The 8,386-nt window shown below is 37.9% G+C and overlaps 1 protein-coding gene across 1 annotated transcript in view; it reads left to right on the top strand.

Annotated features, from left to right (window-relative positions):
* CLYBL (citrate lyase beta like) overlaps positions 1-8,386 on the top strand; it is a 273,137-nt gene that overhangs the window by 252,368 nt on the left and 12,383 nt on the right. The gene's annotated exons all lie outside the window — the stretch shown is intronic.

Here is an 8,386-nt window from a genome sequence, read left to right as displayed (position 1 = left end):
TATGAGAAAAGTAGTATAAACTTACCACCTACTAACTAGCCAGCACAACTAGTACATAAAAAAATTCTGAATAGTGTTAATTGGTAAACAAACCATGGGGCTCTAGAGAATAACACTTGTATAATTAAGAAAAGTTATCAAAAATAATATGTACTTTATTCTTTAAATATAATTTTCATTAAAACTGTACTAATGAGTTGCTGCTACCATTATTTATACACTTACAATTCATATATATATATATGTATATATTTAGTACTTCAATTGTTATTGACTGGATTTGTCTAAGAAACGCACCTGAAATGACAAAAGAAAAATGAATGGATTGAAATGGGTGGGAAGACTTATGTTCTTTTTTTTTTCTTTTCCAAATGTTATTAAATACAACTATTGCTTGGTTATATTTGTTCATATAAAATCCGTCAGGTTTTCTGCATGTTGTTCAGTTTAAAAATGTAAAAAAAATCTAGCAAAATAAGTAGTTAAGTAATATAATCTGTAAGGCATTTGAGAGCCTCAAGTGGTTGGAACATTTTGTTTGAACATCTGTTTGTCAGTGAATGATTCTGGTGTTATTAATCTTCCTTGTAGGTAAGCAGGTGATTCACCCTAACCAAATTGCTGTTGTTCAGGAGCAGTTCTCTCCAAGCCCTGAAAAAATAAACTGGGCACAAGAATTGATTTCTGCTTTTGAAGAGCATCAGCATTTAGGAAAGGTAAATATTTTGTTAATATTGTATATAGAAGCCAAACTAAAATGCTTTTTTTTAAATTCAGGAGGAGAGGGAGTGTCTGCCTTTTATAATTAAAAGTACAGAGTAATTGATTATATTACTAAAATATATTTCAAGCTAAAATACTACCAGTATATTTCCTATAAGCGTGGCACTTCACAAATCCATTTACAAATTCCATGACTTTCTTTTTTCTCCCTTCTCTCTTAACTGTAGTCCTTTGAATAAATAGATATTCGGGATTAAGAAATTAAAATGATCTTTATATTATTTCCTAGAATCACAATGATATTGTCGTATGAAAATATTTGCAATCAAAGGGCAGGCAAAACAGAAGGAAAAAAAAACAGTCTATTTATGATAGTATTATGTATGGAAAGAAAGAAATAGTTTAGAGTCTTCATTTTTTAAAGAATAGCCATAATATCTTTAGTTTTCGGGTCTGATATGCAAACATTGACATACGAGCAAATTTGCTGATGTACGTAACCATTTGAATATCCTAGTTCTTAATCATTAAAAAGCGGGAATGTTTTATATGTATTTGTACCAATTTCTGGACCTGAAATTTGGATGGAGTAGAACACAAATTAACACTAGAATATGATTGTTCCTAATTTAGTGCATCATTGAGTCTCACGTTTCCTGCTCTGTGGGTTTCTGCTATGTAAATATTGCGGTGGTGATGCACAATCTGTCTCCACTTTGTGCCAGTAATACTTAAATTAGGGGTCGCCTGAAGGAAGATTTTATGCTAGTTGCAGCATTGTCAGTTAATTATCTTAAAGGTTATTTGCTATAATCCAGTTTGCCTCTTTTTGAAAGAAAAAAGTTGCAACTAAATATGTTTATCTTAGTTACAGCCAAGCTCAATATTGCTGAAAAGCCAAAGAAGTTTTACTGTCCAGAACAGTTAGGTGCATACAAACAGAAATGTTTAAGTGTGCTTATACTAAATTTCAGTGAAAAACAATTAATGAATCTAAACAGACAAGATTTTATGTAGGTTTGCACTTTTCATTAGTAGAATATAAATATTCACAATGAATTTCTTTGCTTTCTTATGTATAGCGATACAATGGAAATTATAACTTCCCAGTTTATAAATGTTTCTAAACCTATAAAGGCTGCATACGAGAAATTCTAAACAATACATTGCAGAATTACAGTTCATTTGTACATTCACCTTAGAGTACGGCTATTACAAGGTATCAGTTATTAGTTTGCCCTTTGCTAAGCAAGGTTACTATAGCCTGTCTATAGTACCTAGATGTTTCTAACATGCCCATCACTATGATACCTGGGTGCTAGCCTGAATGCTTGTTTCAAGGTCACTATCATTACATTATTTTTCTGCATTTCTTTGTTTTGTTCCCTTTATGCGTACTGTAGATATTTAATGATGTAAGTAATGCAGAGAGAGAAAATGCATGCATATTTGCTCACTTTGTTCTGATTCCCACAACCTGGATCTCTTATAAAATGCATTCCTATATTCATCTGTGTGTTTTCAGTGCCAATAGAAATATACAAGTTGGAAAATATTTTCCAAGGAAAATAAAAAGCAGATGCAGGATCAAAATATTAAAATGATAGACGCGGCAGAATGCTGTGTAAGTTTACGACTTGTATGGCAAATCAATATGAACTTAATGTCTTATCCAAGGAGTACACCTGTAATATGAACGGGTGAGAAAGGAGGAATAAACTGTAATTACAAAACTAGTAGCATAAAATATGAAAAGTCACATTAGATTTTCTTTCCATTTAAGAGGTCAGCATTCAAGCATTACTTCTCTAGAAGAGTTTTTCAAATGGTGAATTGCAATCAAATAGTTGTATCCACACTTTATAATAAAGTTACTATATTAAATATTTTCTAATTAGATGGTAAGCATGATAACTGTATTTGATATAAATTTAGTAGATACGGATTTATATGGATCTGCTTTTTTTTTCTTAGCCAGTTTTCATGTTATATTTTGTCTATAAATTTTATCAAAAATAGGTAAGCATATTAATTTTTGATCTGCTGTATTTCTTAGCATTAAAATTCTGTTTGACTTTTGTAAGAAAAAAATTAGTAATAGGTTTCTGCCTGTAGAGCAATGTTTTCTGTGGACTCCTTAACTGAGTTGGCTTTACAGTATTATAAATATGTCAGTGAGAAAATCCAGGACAGTCTGATTGCTTAATTTTTCGAAAGCTAAGGTGTCTCTCAGGAATAGTCTCATGTTGTCTGTTCCAGACAGATGTTAAAATTTCAATAATAATTCTTCCCACTGCACTAAATTGTCTATATTGCTTTTAGAAAATGCCAAAAAAATGAAGTAAGCTCCCTGCTTTTCTATTTCTTTTATTAAATTAAAACTTTTTGTGCCACTAGGAGCAAATACTTAGCTCTCATTTGTATTGTTGGGTCTTCTTTGTGTTTTGTTTTGTTATTAATCAAGATTGAGAGCCTGGAAAAAAATAAATGAAAGAGATTTAAGTGGCAAGTTTCTTGCAGATAAAATATTTGTCTTCAGCCTCTGGGATCACAGTTTGTTATTAATTACTTTCAAAGCCTGATGGCTTTAGTCACCAATAGTTTGCATTAAAGTAGGATCAGCTCTCAGAATTTATCACAATTTGATAGATATAGGAGTCATAGTAATCTTCATTCGAGGAAAGCCTGAACCCTGGCTATTATATTTTGGAGCTTGAAATGCTTTGACATAATAGTCCCTGCATGAGACAACTGAGGTAGAAATTATAGGTGGGCACCAGGGAATTTTAGACACTTCTATAGTGTCCTGAGAGAATTTAAGAGATTTGGGTAGTCCAGATTATTTAGAAATATATAAGAAAAGATCAAATCCAGCAAAAAAAAAAAAATCAAATTTAGGATACTTAATATATGTTGCTGAGGAAATGCACCAGGAATTTTATATTTCAAAATCTACACTTGTGTCATTCAGTGAGCCAAATTCTGCTCTCTTTCACTGATTTGAATCAAAAGTTTAACTATGCATTAAACGGAGATTCAGTGTTACAAATCCAGATTAATTGCGGACAAAAACTGGCTGGAGAAGTATACAGTATAGGATAGAGGTAATCGTAAAAGCTACAAGTAAGCTGTACTAAAAATCCCCCCCTTCTAATGTAACTAACTGACACTTTGTTATGTTGATTAATTTTCCAATTCACAAATGACTAATATGTGTGACCCATTAGTATATTAAAAACAATGTATGCTATTTGCTGTTAATGTGTAATAAGAAAGTACAATATTTAAAAGCTATCTAAATTGAGAATTCTTGTTCAATTTGAGTTGAAAATGCACCATAGTGTAATTTCAGTAATGGTGTCTTTTTTCAATTCCCCAGGGTTTTTAAATAAGATCCATCAAAATGACAATACATAAAGATAAGAGTAGGTCAATTAGTTGTTTACATTGAATAATAAGTTGTAAATATTTTAAGGGTACCTGACTGGTCAACCAAGGAATAAAGAATTACGCGCTGCGTTACAACATCGCATAAAAAGTAACGGTTATTTAGAGTTAAGTAATTCACAATTCAGAGCTGTAACTTGGTCAAGTACTTCAGGTTCCAAAAGGTAAAATGGAAAAAATGTATGTATTTTTCCATGTATGTATGATGTTCTTAGAAGCCTTTGGCATGCAAATGCTGTATGAAGTCAAATGATTTGACAAAGTATGCAGTAGCTTTTATGGCTGCCTGAAATCCTTTTATTTACACGGTATCTCGTCGGCAAAGGAATTGCTGACAATGGCCCTGTCAAAATAGTCTTTGTTTAAAAAAAGCCTAACCCAGGCTACTGTATCTTGGAAACAAAGTGTATTGTAGGACATGTATTTGGGCCTGATCCAATTGGCACCTGAAGGCAATAAAAATATTTCCACTGAATGTCATAGGAGTGGGGCTTACCCAAGAGTTCCCCAGGAACACAATGTAAGCATGCTGTATATCTCTGACACCCAGTTCCACCACCTCTCCAGATAAGGGCTCCTACATTATTAGCCCATTTAGTGAGGTGTGTGTGCGCGTCTCAGGTAAGCCTGCACACAGTGGCCCCCAGCCTGTTCCTTGGCTCAGTCAGCCTACAGGCCTGCTCTGATCAACACTGTTTTCTTGAAAGGCTCCAGTCTAGAAGCATTGCTGTTGTGATCTAGAGAACTGAGGAAATGCTCTATGCTGTTCTGGTATTGTTAAGTTGATCTGACAGTAGTCCTCCAGAACCCTTTAATAGTCTTCCAATCCTACCCGTGGCTTTGTAGCTCACTCAAAGGTAAGATATGCCACATTGTCCTGCAGGGCTTGACTAGAAAGCATCAGGGAGCACCTCTCCACCAAGGGCCTGACCAAAGGGCCAAGGACCAAAAGGGTCAGCCAAGGACCAAAAGGGTCAGAGCTCGGCATCTGGCTAGAGGCTGGCAATCCAGCTGGATCATCTCCTAACTAGTGTCAGGAAGCAACCAGATTCAGTCCAGGATAAACCTCAGCCAGAGGCAGACTTTCAAGGACCGGCCAGTTACCTGGACAGCAGCCCAGGGAGATACCAGTAGCATGAGGATGCCTGTGTTCCAAAAGCTAGTGCTAGGCTGCAGCTTTGTCAGGTTTAAGCTCCGGTAATCGGGGCATTTGCTGTCATTTATGTAAATAGCTAATGCATATTCCTTATAGGTTCAAATTAGTGAGTTCAGTGATTTGCATGAAATTTGGTTTGTTTGTTTGGGGGGGTTGGGGAGGGGCAGGTTGGGGGAGGGAGGTTTGCTATGTTCAGCTCCTAACAGGTACAAATTAGGTATCTAAAGTCAATTAACATAGAACATTAGGATTTTTAGGGCATTATTATTTTCTTAAAAATCCTGCCAATGCACCATGGAAGAAATAATAAGAAAAATGCTAGTAATCTAATGTTAAACATATAGTCATTGTTATTAAATAAAATATCATTTGGAGGAGAGAATAAAAAGGTGTTCTGTAGCGCAGGTGGTAGATGTTCTCTGATGGAAAGAAAGATGTAGTGGTAAATTCTGAATCTCATTTATGCAGTGGGAAGAGATATATTAATTCCATTACTCCCAATTAATGTGGATTTCCACCCTGGCCTGACCAATCCTGCAGACAGTTATGTCAGCTCTTGAGGACAAAAGATTCTTCATCTGCTTAGCAGTTTAGACTTGTAGAAGCTTACAAGAAGATCAAGAACTTGTGCAAATTATTTCCTTGCCACCCTCTCCAGCAGGGACTCTGTAGATTCTAATCCTTCTTCCTCATCACTGACATCCTGGAGCTGATACACAAGCAGAGAGGAGAAATAGGATGACTCTATGAAGATTTCTGTAATAATAAGTTGGCTTATGAGTGTGGAGAAGGGGGAAACACAGAAGGAAGCACTCTTGTGCTGAAGGAGACCTACCCTCTGCTGGTCTCTTTGCTGGAGTGGTAGCACTGTGCAGAAACTAGCCCTTGAAGTAAGTGGCAGGTGACCCCTTTAAGGTCCTGAATTGCATACTAGCACTCCTTCTAGTTATGCACAAGGCCTCTCTAGTGTCATTCTCAGCCTCCAAGCTGTGAGCCTGTGGGCTGCATCGTCTAGAGTGGGTGCAATGCAAGCACTATGCAATTTGTGTCTGAGGAAGCTTCCCCCTCTGGATACCCCATTGCAGTGCATAGTCATGGAGTCAGGCTTAGCTTTTTATAGACATGCTGCAGCACATAATAAGACCAAAGTCTGACCTGCATTAAGCAAACCACAGAAGCAACTCTGTACCTCTCAGGTATGTGCTTTCGAAACACGTACAAATGTAATGGTGCTCATGAGTCCTATTTCCATGTCCAAAATAGGGTCTAAAAAATAATAATAATGTTGAGGCCAGGTGGCCTACCTGGAGATTACTGAGAGAGCTGAAAAGAACACTATACAGCCAAAATATTGTGTCAGTTAACTTAAGTGGCAGCAATCCCACTGTCTTTCCATTTCACTCTGTGTTAGCTGGGGTTTTGCTAGAATTAGGAAACCTTTTTTGCTAAAGCTCTGTCAACCGGAAATAATATTTTTGTCAAGATTCTCTGTTTAGTTGTATTCTGAGGGATCTGAGAAAAATACAGCATACAAAAGTAGAAATGTTTCCATTCTGGTCAACTGAATCAGCCCACTCTTATTATTTCCCTTTCTCACTTTGTATATTAATTCTAACTGCCCATTGAATATTAAGTGTCCTCTGTATTAAATGTCTTCTGTATGTCCTGCAGTCATGAATTTCCATCTAGAATTTTGGAGGGTATAGTTAATAACTTTAATTTACATTTAATAAATCTGATAATTCAAACAGAACTGGCCTATTTGGCTTCACTGGAGGGCTGTTCCCAAAACAATAGTGTAGCGAGATAGTGTTGAGGCAGTCTTTCCCTCTCAAGCCTTTGTGTCTGCTCCAAGGGGGAGGCAGGAAAGATGCCCTTCAACCCTAGTTAAGGTAGGTTTCTGGCATCTACCAGCACCACAGGGTCAGCACATCATCTAATCCTTCTCAGGTCTAATGGGGGTGCATTGAACCATTGTAGCAACAATGGAAATGCTTTCAAAATTTCCCTCTGGCAGATGCGATGTAGGGAAGTCTCTTAAGAAGACTGGAGAGACTTTCAGAGGCATGTTTGTCACAGAATTTTCTCCCAGTCTGCCCCTTGGTTCAGGTGGGGAGGGCTTTAGTTAAAGCAGCTCGGAGAATCACTCTAATTAGGGGGGGCAGCAGAAATATATCTCCCAGCTAGAACTCAGGATGATTTCTGCAAAGTGCTCTGAGTTGTAGCGTTACCCCAAACCAAACAGACATTCACTGTTGGCTCCAGGGGGAGGGGAATCTCCCTGGGGACTGGGAGCCTGCAGCCGGGTTCCCACAGTAATGGCCAGGGCTCTCTGCCTATGCTGTCTGTTTTCAGAATGGGAGGGGGAAAGGCAGTAGAGGAAGCTCATTCTTGGGGCTCCCCACATGGTGCTGAAAGGTGGGGTGGATGAAAAGGAGTCCCAATATACCCACCCCACCCTCCACGGGGGCTGAAAAAAACCCAGACTGAACTCCCTCTGCTCCCTTTCTCCCTCCCATTCTGAAAACAGCCACAGACTCCACAGACAGAGTTACAAAAGATGCTACATTTTGAAACTTCTTTCTCTGATACGTCATGCAATTGGGGGGGGAGGGGGGTGTCAGATTTTCACCCGATTGGCCATTTCTTAAGCTGTCTGCAGCCATGCACTTGTTTGGTCATGGCTATAAACTGCCTTCTTTGGCCAGATCAGGTAAAAAATGTCAAATTGTCTGCACCTAATTGCTACCACATCTCCTGTATCAGCATCCCCATGCTTAAAAACGGTGGTGGGTGCACTTGAACTAAAGCTTGTTTGAGGAGCTTTAGTTCAATCAAGTGCCCCCACCACCATTTTAAAGCACAGGGCTGCTGATATATGAGATGCAGGAGACTGCTGGAGGGTGGCAATTGCCACACTTGAGCAGACTTGATTGATCAAATTTGCACCAGTGCACTGGAATTCCAGCGTGCCAGAGCAGCCTCTGCGCTCATGTAAAAGTGCCCCATGTGACTATCCTGCTGCCAATCTGAGGGTGTCTATACACGTGCTCCAGGGGC

Source organism: Crocodylus porosus, unplaced genomic scaffold, assembly GCF_001723895.1.
Source record: "Crocodylus porosus isolate Cpor-Errol unplaced genomic scaffold, CroPor_comp1, whole genome shotgun sequence".
NCBI lineage: Eukaryota > Metazoa > Chordata > Crocodylia > Crocodylidae > Crocodylus > Crocodylus porosus.
This window is presented reverse-complemented; position numbering and strand designations above follow the sequence as displayed.